Source organism: Sminthopsis crassicaudata, chromosome 3, assembly GCF_048593235.1.
Source record: "Sminthopsis crassicaudata isolate SCR6 chromosome 3, ASM4859323v1, whole genome shotgun sequence".
In the NCBI taxonomy this organism is placed as follows: Eukaryota; Metazoa; Chordata; class Mammalia; order Dasyuromorphia; family Dasyuridae; genus Sminthopsis; species Sminthopsis crassicaudata.
Genome location: NC_133619.1, coordinates 94,440,122 through 94,449,824, shown reverse-complemented (window position 1 = coordinate 94,449,824; position 9,703 = coordinate 94,440,122). Strand labels below are relative to the sequence as shown.

General features: G+C 35.9%; 2 pseudogenes; both read left to right on the top strand.

Annotated features, from left to right (window-relative positions):
* LOC141561895 (fructose-bisphosphate aldolase A pseudogene) overlaps positions 1 to 3,155 on the top strand; it is a 195,020-nt pseudogene extending 191,865 nt beyond the window's left edge.
* A 66-nt stretch (positions 3,156 to 3,221) lies between these two features.
* Positions 3,222 to 5,334, top strand: LOC141560654 (casein kinase I pseudogene; annotated as a pseudogene).
* The last annotated feature ends 4,369 nt before the right edge of the window (positions 5,335 to 9,703 follow it).

The window sequence follows — 9,703 nt, the reverse complement described above, 5'->3', positions numbered from 1 at the left end:
GGGAGCTTTACTCTAATATTCATCACATTCAGAACAAATATCCCCAGCTCTAGCTTAGTCTCTTCAGGAATTATTTAGGAATTTGTTCTTTAGCTCATTAGTGCATGTATCTATCTATATCTATTTACCTACTTACCTATCTGTCGATTAAAAAAAAACATTCAATTTTCTTGGCAAAGCCCTTAGAAATATTGTGGAGAATCAAAAATATATTTTAAGATGAAAAAAATAGCTTATCTGGGTATGATTACAAGTTGAAATGTTTCCATGACTTTCTGGAATCAAAATTCATCTTTTTTCTATTATATAATTATTTGTGAATATTCTTATTCAGTTCAAATTAGGGACACCTTGAAAAGAAATAGATTACTCTTAACATATTTTAAAATCTATTTTAATGATGCTCTAGAATTTAAGGATAAATTATGTGGTGAATAAGAGTTGAATTTTCCCTTTGAGGTTATCAAATGAATTATGTAAATCTGTGGCTGTTGATCTTAGTAGCTCCAGGAAATTCACCTGATCAATTCCATAAAAATTATGATTTGAATTAGATTATCTCTTATAACTTTGCCTTTTAGTTCTGTCATCCTTCCCTGGAAAGTTTTAAAACCTCATCCTAGATGAATTGCTCATTTTGTTTTGCTGTATTTATTTTGTTTCTGTAGATTCAGTAGAACTCTATTTCCAGTGATTTCACTATTTTCTTCAAATTTCCTAAAACGTTTTCATTTTTATGTCTTTTTTTCTTCTTTATTCATTTTTAGTTGTTCAAGAACTCTAATTATAGATGTCACCTATTTCTCCAGCACTATGAGATCTTTTATTGACACCATAAATATACCAACACTAAACTGAGTGTCCAATATCAATTGGAAATAGCTTTCTAGGCCATAACTAGTTTATTTTGTTATTCTACTTTCTCCCAGTGTGGAGTATTTGTCTTTACATTTGTGCATTGTGTACTTTTTCATGCTCTTACTTCAGGCTCTTATCCTCCTTGTCTAAGATTCTCTTTGACTTTTTTCTTTTTTCTTCTCCTTTATGTTTGTGTGCATGGGTGTATTTTTCATTTTTTTTTTTCTTTTCTGTTTTTTTTTTTTTTTGTTTGTTTGTTTGTTTTTTTTTTTTTTAATACTTCATGAGGAGGAGGGGAGAAGAGCTTTCCTTAGTCTGTTACAATACTATCTTGCTTAAACTCACCACATCATACTTTTAAATAGCCTAAAATCTAAGGTAAAACCTGGAATCTTCTCTCAATTGTCACTGATTATCTTATAAAATCATCTTAAAATTTTTAAAGTCTTTCTCAATAGTGACTTTCTTATAAAATCATGTAGATTTTTTTTCACTAATGATCCACACAAAGTACCCTTGGGTCATTGATTTCTAAGCAGTTCTTTCTCTGTTCAGCACCAGAACTCACTCTCTTCTCAGTCCTTCTCTCTCCTTTTCTCTTTTCCTCCTTTCTTTCCTTCCTTCCCCAATCTCCCCTCTTTCTCTCTTAAGTTTCCTTCTGTCACCCAAGCCTCCTTCACTTTCTGTCTCCCCAACCCATTCCCTTTCTATTTCTCTCTCCCTACTTCCCTCCCCCTCTTTTCCTTCCCTAGAACTCAAAAGCACAATTTTAACTTTATAGCACTCAGGGCCTTTGCTTCCTTCTTCTTTATATGATTCTCACAGAAGAAGTGTATTTAATCAAAGTATGACAATGAGAATAGCATAAAAATATATCCAGCCTTGGGAGAGAGTACAATTTGCAGAAGAGCTAAAGATAAAACGTTTTATTTCTACTACTACCGACAATCCTCTGTGAAACTTAAAACAAACCAAAAAACAACAAAAAGAAACTTATAGACAAAAAATAAATTATTATTATTATTATTTTTTAAATTTAGAGTTACTTAAAGCACTAAGAGATTTTAATTTGTCCTAGTCCTCACAAGCTTGAATCCAGGTCTTTCTTGTTTCAATGCTGTGCTTTCTGGCCATATAGTTTCACATTTCCCCTACACTTTTTTTTTTTAAACTCTGAATCACATTCTACTCTCTAGTATATCTTTAGGTTTTTGAACTTTATCTAATAATCAGATTCATAACAAATTTCCCCAGCTGCATAGTCTCTCCAGGAATTATCTTGAAACTTGCTCTCTAACTTACTAGTGTGTATGTATCTATATCTACCTATCTACCTATCAAAAAGAACACTTCCATTTTCTTTGCAAAACACCCAATTTACAGAAAATACACAAAATCAGATTTTACTCTCAGAAATCTTTAACATTGATACACTGTGGAAGAAGTCTGAGTTTCAAGTAGAGATTGAGCTAAACTGAACTCTTAAATCCCTTCTAATTAAATGTGCTAATTTACCTTGATCACACTATAATCCCTTCACTCTGTAGTGTCCAGTGTACATTCTCTTATGTATACTGCCTTTAATTTCTATTTTACTATTGATTTGGTTTCGATAAGGAAACTGCAAGCCAACAAAACCCCAAATGGAGTTCTTTAAGAATTGGACTAAAAGGCTAAACAACTTTAACAATGACTTGGATAAATGGGCTTCTTAGCAGCCCCATCATACATATATACATTATGTATGTGTATTTGCATGCATATGCATACATAATACATATGTGTATATATGTACATACATTTATGTGTTTATGTATATTTATATATTTACATATTTTATGTAAATAAACTCTGATATTAATATTTAAAGAGCAAGGTTCACTTTCATAATACCTCTTGCTATACCCTTCCATTCCCAGTGACTTTCTGGGCAGCAGTTTTCTGTTCTCAGTCAATTCCTTAAATATTTGTGTCTTCAAACACAATGCAATTTTTGTTCAGTTAGCCAACCAGCTACCAAACAGCCTTTTCCATTGACAGCAGTAAATACTGTAAAATACTATTTTTGTCTCTTTACAGGCTCTTGGTTCCTTACCAGGGAGTCAGTGGCTCCGTTAGCTAGTTCCTCCCAACTGTTTTCGGGAGAACTTGGAGGAGAGATTGAGAACATAAAACAAAACATCAAGAACAAAACCAGGAACTCTAGGTCCCGACACACACTTTTATGGGTCAGCCTTGTTAGGTTCCGGGTTACCCACCGCACCCCGGCTCCTCCTCCGCTGCTGCTTAGCATTTAATCACAGTCCGAGGCAGAGGCGGGAGGTGGGTCTGGCGGGCGCGGGGTGGGGCGTGTTCTTAGAAATGGATCTAATTCAACCACAAGAACAGACAAGATGGCTGCCATGGCGGAGTGGCCTTGGAGCTAGCGAGAGGGTGGCCGCCAGCGGAGGCGGGAGTAAGCCGGAAGGAGAGCCTCCATCTACCTCCCCGGCCTCTTTCAGCCCCAGCACGTCTCTTACAAGCATTCGGGCTGGGGCTGCTGATCCTGGAGCCGCAGAGCTGCGCCCCAAGGCCGGCAGTCGGCTGTGAAGGGACAGCCCTAGGGCCCGCACAGCTGCTGCCGCCTCCTCTAGGCCACCCTCAGCCCTAGGGACCGAGCACCCTGGTTCCTACTGATCCCTGCCAACGCCCCAGTCTGTCCGCCTCTCCGCCTTCCATCCCCTGACAATAGCTATGGCCACTAAGAAAAACTCCAAGAGTTCCGAATTAGTTTTCGGTGGGAAATACAAGTTGCTGAAGAAGATCGGGGCCGGCTCCTTCGGGAAAATCTACCTGGCGGTCAACGTTTCCAACGGTGAGGAGGTAGCGGTGAAGCTGGAGTCTCAGAAGGCCCGGTCCCCCCGGCTGCTGCACGAAAGCAAGCTCTACAAGGCCCTTCAGGGAGGAGTGGGCATCCCCCACATCCGCTGGTATGGCCGGGATAAAGGCTACAACGTGCTGGTCATGGACCTCCTGGGGCCCAGCCTCGAAGACCTCTTCAATTTCTGCTCCCGCAAGTTCACCATGAAAACCGTGCTCATGTTGGCCGACCAGATGATCAGTAGACTAGAATATGTGCACGCAAAGAACTTCATACACAGAGACATCAAACCAGATAATTTCCTCATGGGCACTGGACGTCATTCCAATAAGTTATTCCTTATTGACTTTGGTTTGGCCAAAAAGTACCGAGATACCAAAACCAAGCAGCATATTCCCTACCGAGAAGATAAAAACCTCACCGGCACTGCCAGGTACGCCAGCATCAATGCACATCTGGGCATTGAGCAGAGCCGGGGGGATGACATGGAGTCCCTAGGGTATGTGCTCATGTACTTCAACAGGACCAGCTTACCCTGGCAAGGACTCAATGCCGCCACAAAGAAGCAAAAGTATGAAAAGATAAGCGAGAAGAAGTTGTCCACTTCCGTTGAAACTTTGTGTAGGGGGTTCCCAGCAGAATTTGCCATGTATCTCAACTATTGCCGGGGTCTACGATTTGAAGAAGCACCAGATTATTTGTACCTGAAACAACTATTTCGTGCCCTTTTCAAGACTCTGAACCATCAATACGATTATACATTTGATTGGACAGCAATAAAACAGAACATGGCCCAGTCAGCAGCCTCATCCAGTGGGCAGGGTCAGTAGGTCTAAACCCTTAGGGATTTCTAAGCATGAAGAGAACAGATGAAATAGAGCAGATCATTGGAGCAGAATTTAAAGCTCCCCAAACATAGAAGTTTAATTTGTAGGTGCACTTGCCAGTGGTTGTGAGCAACCATTTACTTCATGTAAAGAATTTAATTTCAGTATAAACTGGCTCTGGGAAGTTGTAGCCACCGTAATTGTGAATATTAACTGTGAAAGAATGAAACTTGGTGTCCAGTTTTCTTTTTTGTTTCATTTTTTTAAGTGAAAAAAAATTAAATGGTTGACACAAGTGATGGAGAAATTGTGAATATGCCTTTTTTGTTACCTGTTCAGTTTGAAAATTTACACTTTGAGATCTCATTTTTGGAGATTTCATGAACAATCTTTAGCAACAGTTTTGACATTTTGGTAATTGTAAATATTCACAATTGTGCACTTTGAGGGTTTTTCTCTCTGGGGTTTGAAAGTTGTTAATTTAAACCTTTTTTAATGGCTTCTTTGTGCATGCTAACTGACATGGTAACAACCGAAGATTGCAGTTTTAAAATACATGAAAGACTCTGCTTACTGTGCTAGAAACAACAGCATATAAAGTGAAGATTTAAAACTTAAGTGTACTAGATTATCTTTAGGACTCTGCATTAATTCTATAATGTTCTTGGTATAAAAAAGGAAAACCAGCATATTTGTTACAGAAATTTGGTTAAAGTCTTACAACTGAGCTTGTATGCAAGTTGCTTAGATAAATGTAATCACCGTAAACATTAAAAACTATGGATGTAAGTTCTTTCTGAATTCATATAGTAGTAACCTGGGTCTTGGAAACAGAATCAGTGCTTCTATTCAGTCCCATCTTTTGCTTAGTCAGTTCTTCATCCTGGGGGTAGGAATATCCTTGGATGATACAATAGTTAGCTATTCACTACACAGAATACCAATAGCCCTTTCATATCTCTTCTTTTTTTTTCCACTGACAGAATTCAGACTCCTATTTTCTCTGTAATGTGTATAACTTTAAATAATTCCATTGTCCCTTGTTTCTCTGCATTGCAATCTGTCTTTCACACAGTTGCATTAATAATAATGATATAGATCATAATAGTCTTCCTAAAGCACAGTTCATACCATATCAGTTCCCTGCTCAAAACATTTGAATGGATTCCCATTGCCTTCAGAATAAAATAAACAGTCCTTAACCTGGCATTTAAAGTTTTATACAAATTGACTTTAACCAGTGTTTTCTAGCTCATTTTCACTTTGCATCTCATCATGTATTCTGTTTCAGTCACTGGAGTATAAAATGTTCACTAAATGTATCTTTGCTTCTCCTAGCACTGTACATTCTCTAATATTTTGAATGCCCTCTCTTCAGATCTCCATCTGTTCAAATCCTTAAATTTATTCAAAGTACAGCTCATTGAAGACTTCCTGGTATCCACTAAAGTCATCTCTTCTGACTCTTTGGATGGCTTTCTTCTTTTCTCTTAGCAAGCCCATTTTTTCCACTGTTTTATTTAGAAAAAAAAAATAAAAGAAAAACAAAAAAGGAAAATAAAACAAAATAGAACATGGTCATGGGCCTATCAGAGCATCAGGTACGATTCAAAATATATAATAATAAATTACCTGTTCAAGAAAGGATATATAATAGTAGAAGAAATAATATTGATGAGCATAAATCTTTTATTTGTTTCCTTGTAGATTATTCTTTTGTATTTTATTCATTTTCCCCTTTTGTGTCCCCATCTCTTCCAAAGAGGCTATAGTTAATCACAGATATGTGTGTGTGAATATATATATATATATATATATATATATATATATATATATATATATATATATATATATATATATATATATATAATTATATAGTTACACACATTTATAGTTATACTCACCCACAGACTCACAATTATTCATATATATATATATATATATATATATATATACACACATATACATAGCGCAATATGAATACATATCTATATATACTCAGACATGTATACACATAGGAATTTAGCTATATGCATCTAAAATAATCTTAGTATGGCTGACATATAATGTATATTTCTCTCTTTTATTGAATCTTTATAAGTTTGACTTTGTCTAAGATCAATGATTACTAGCAGCACTTTTTTTCCTAATAAATTCTACTCCTGATCCTTGTTGTGTGTTTATGTATATCTCTTCTTTCCTATCCCAGTTAATTCTTCTGTTTTAATTCTGCTCTTTAACTTGTCTTGCTATTACTTAACCCCACCCCAACCATGAATTGCTTCCTTTTCTTCTTCCCCCATGCTTTATTTTCCTCTCTCCCCATCCCTTCCTCATTTTTTTAGATTTTAGAGAGTGCTATACCATTCATGGTGTGTGTGCGAGTGTGTGTGTGTGTGTGTATATGTGTGTGTGTGTGTGTGTGTGTGTGTGTGTGTGTGTGTGTGTGTATAGTATTGCCTATATAACCCATTCCCAGTATGAGGAGATGAGGAGATTTTCAGAACTATGAGCTTTTCTCCGCCCAATGCCTTTTCATAATTAGTATTTTTTACCTTTTCCTGGGCAGTTTTGCTTTTTTAGAGCATGATCAATTCTCTCCCACTCTTTCTTTTCAGCTACTTAATTGCTGAAATCAATCTTAAATATATGGTGTACATTTCCAAGTAAAAAATATAAACATTTTTTCCACATTAAGTTCCTTAAAAATGATCTTTGATATTGGCTCTTGTCATATTCCCTATTGAGTTTAGATTTGGTTGAAAGTCCTGAAAATCTACAAATTCACTTAATGTCCTTTTGTTTTCATTCAATATTATGGATAATTTTGCTTGATGTGGTATTTTTGACCACAGGCTTAGTCCTTTTGATTGTTAGTATATATGATTCCAGGACCTGTAGTATTTTATCATGGGGGCTGCTAAATACTGGGCAATTCGAAAAATAGCTTCACAGTATTTGAATTGCATTTTTTTCCTTGTTTCTTGCAAAATTTTTTTCTTTGTCCTAGGGATTTTGAAATTTAGCAATGATATTCTTATGTCTTCCACAAACGAAACGATCTACTTGAGTCCTTGAGGTTTTGATAGGTGGATTTTTTTCCCTATTTTCTCCTCATGTTTTATCAGTCCAGGATAATTTTCTTGTATTTTTTTTTTTTTTACATTATTGTTTCAAGGTTCCTTTTTTGGTCCCAGTTTTCAGGAGATCCAATTATCCTTATATTGTTTATCTTCTTTATCCATTCTCCAGATCTGTTGTTTTTCTTATGTTTTATGTTCTGTTCTATTTTTCATCCTTTATATGCTATTTAGTTAACATATAAAGTTTCTTAGAGCTTCATTGGAATCCCCTTGCTCAATTTTAATTTTTAAAGTTTTCTCATCTTTAAGACCATCCTTTTCTAGTTGGTTACTTTTTTTATATATAATCTTGGGTTTTTTTTTAAGTTTTTCCTCAGTTTCTCTTACTCTCACTTAATTTCTAAATTCTTTTTTGATTTCTTATATAAAGCCTGGGCAGGGAGCCTTTTAACATCACTCTTTAGGGTAGAAGAAGCGTTTTTTACTTTAGTTTTATCCTCAGAAGATGAATCCCAGTGTTCTTTCTAATTTGCTGGTTCTTTTTTTTTTTTTTTTTTTTTTTTTTTTTACATAAGAATTATTAGTGTAAGCACCTGTAATACTGGGGCAAGGGGGATGGTTCCCTAGCTTCCCTTCAGCTCTCTGACCTGGAACTCCAAACCAAGAGCTCTCTCCTCCTGCCCACAGGTGTTGCCCGCAGCCAGCAGCATCCCTGCCCCAATGCTTCTGCACTCATGTGCATGCTGGTTTCTTCTTGCTCAGAGAAGTGTCTGTGCAGCACAACTGGTCCTGGAATTGCTAATCAGTCCAGGTTCCTTCAGTCTTCCCAATCCCAGTTTGTGACTGTACAGTCTGAGATATGAAAGTCTCTGTGGTTCCTGCAGAGGCTCCAGCCACACCCAGTCTAACTCAGGGGTCCCCTCCTGATGTTTCTGGGGAGCTAGCCTGGAGATGTTTGCTGCTCACACAAGTTAATCCCAGGCCTGAAGTCTTTCTTCAGATTTTCTTGGTTTTTACTAGTTCTATCCAAAATCATCTTGATTTTTCACCATTATATGTTTGCCCTGAGATGCAAATTTGTTCAATTTGTGGAAGAAATATGGAGAACTTGAAATTTACCAAACTACTACGCTATCTTTCCCAAATCCTCCCAAGCCCACTGTTTTTTGCATAATATTTTGCTGTCCATATGTTTTCTCTCTCCCACATTAAACTAAAACTACTTGAAGTTTGGAGCTATGTTATTACTCATCTTCCTATCTACAGCATCTAACATAATGCTTTATACATATCAAAGACTTACTATCTGTAGAATTTTAATGAATTGAGTTGAATTGTTTACAGCTCAGGAGTCTTTTTTCCTATGAATATGAAATTTCCTTCCCTCTCAATTCTTTACTAGCTGTGAAAATGTGAAAATTGAGAGATTTTACTTTTTCCCAAGTTATTTAGGTCTATCCAATAGTAGCTAATATTTGCTTTATGCTTCATGATGAAAAATTATATTTTAGATATGTGTATTAAATAATGATAGTCCTGTCATAGTATTAATAGTGTCATTATTATGGGCTATTTGGTTAGATATTTTAAAAAGTTCTTCTTATACATAATAATGCTGTTCATATACTAGAGATATACATCCTTTAATTCTCCTTTTACAATTTTTATCCCATTGTCTTGATTTCATTGACTTGATTTAACAATTTTTGCAACTTTTCAAGTCAATCTTTTTCTTTATTTACAGTGACTAAAGGAACTATATTGTTGTTTATGGTGTTCCTTTTATCTCTTGGCTCAAATGATTACTAGTTGATTGCTAAAGACTGGATGGGAACATCAAATGATCACTTTCTTCATAAAGATTACTTAAATAACTGATAGCAAATTGTCAATTTAATGTCTTCCATTCATTTTAAGAAGCAGATCAGATTAACTATTCAGCACTTTGATCCTCTGTCCCAGAATATCATGAAGATGGTTGAGGACCAGAAATGAAGAATATATAAATCTATTAGTTCATTCTTGTTATTGTTTTATAAGTCCAGTACAAGTGAATCATTAGTGATAGTCAATGA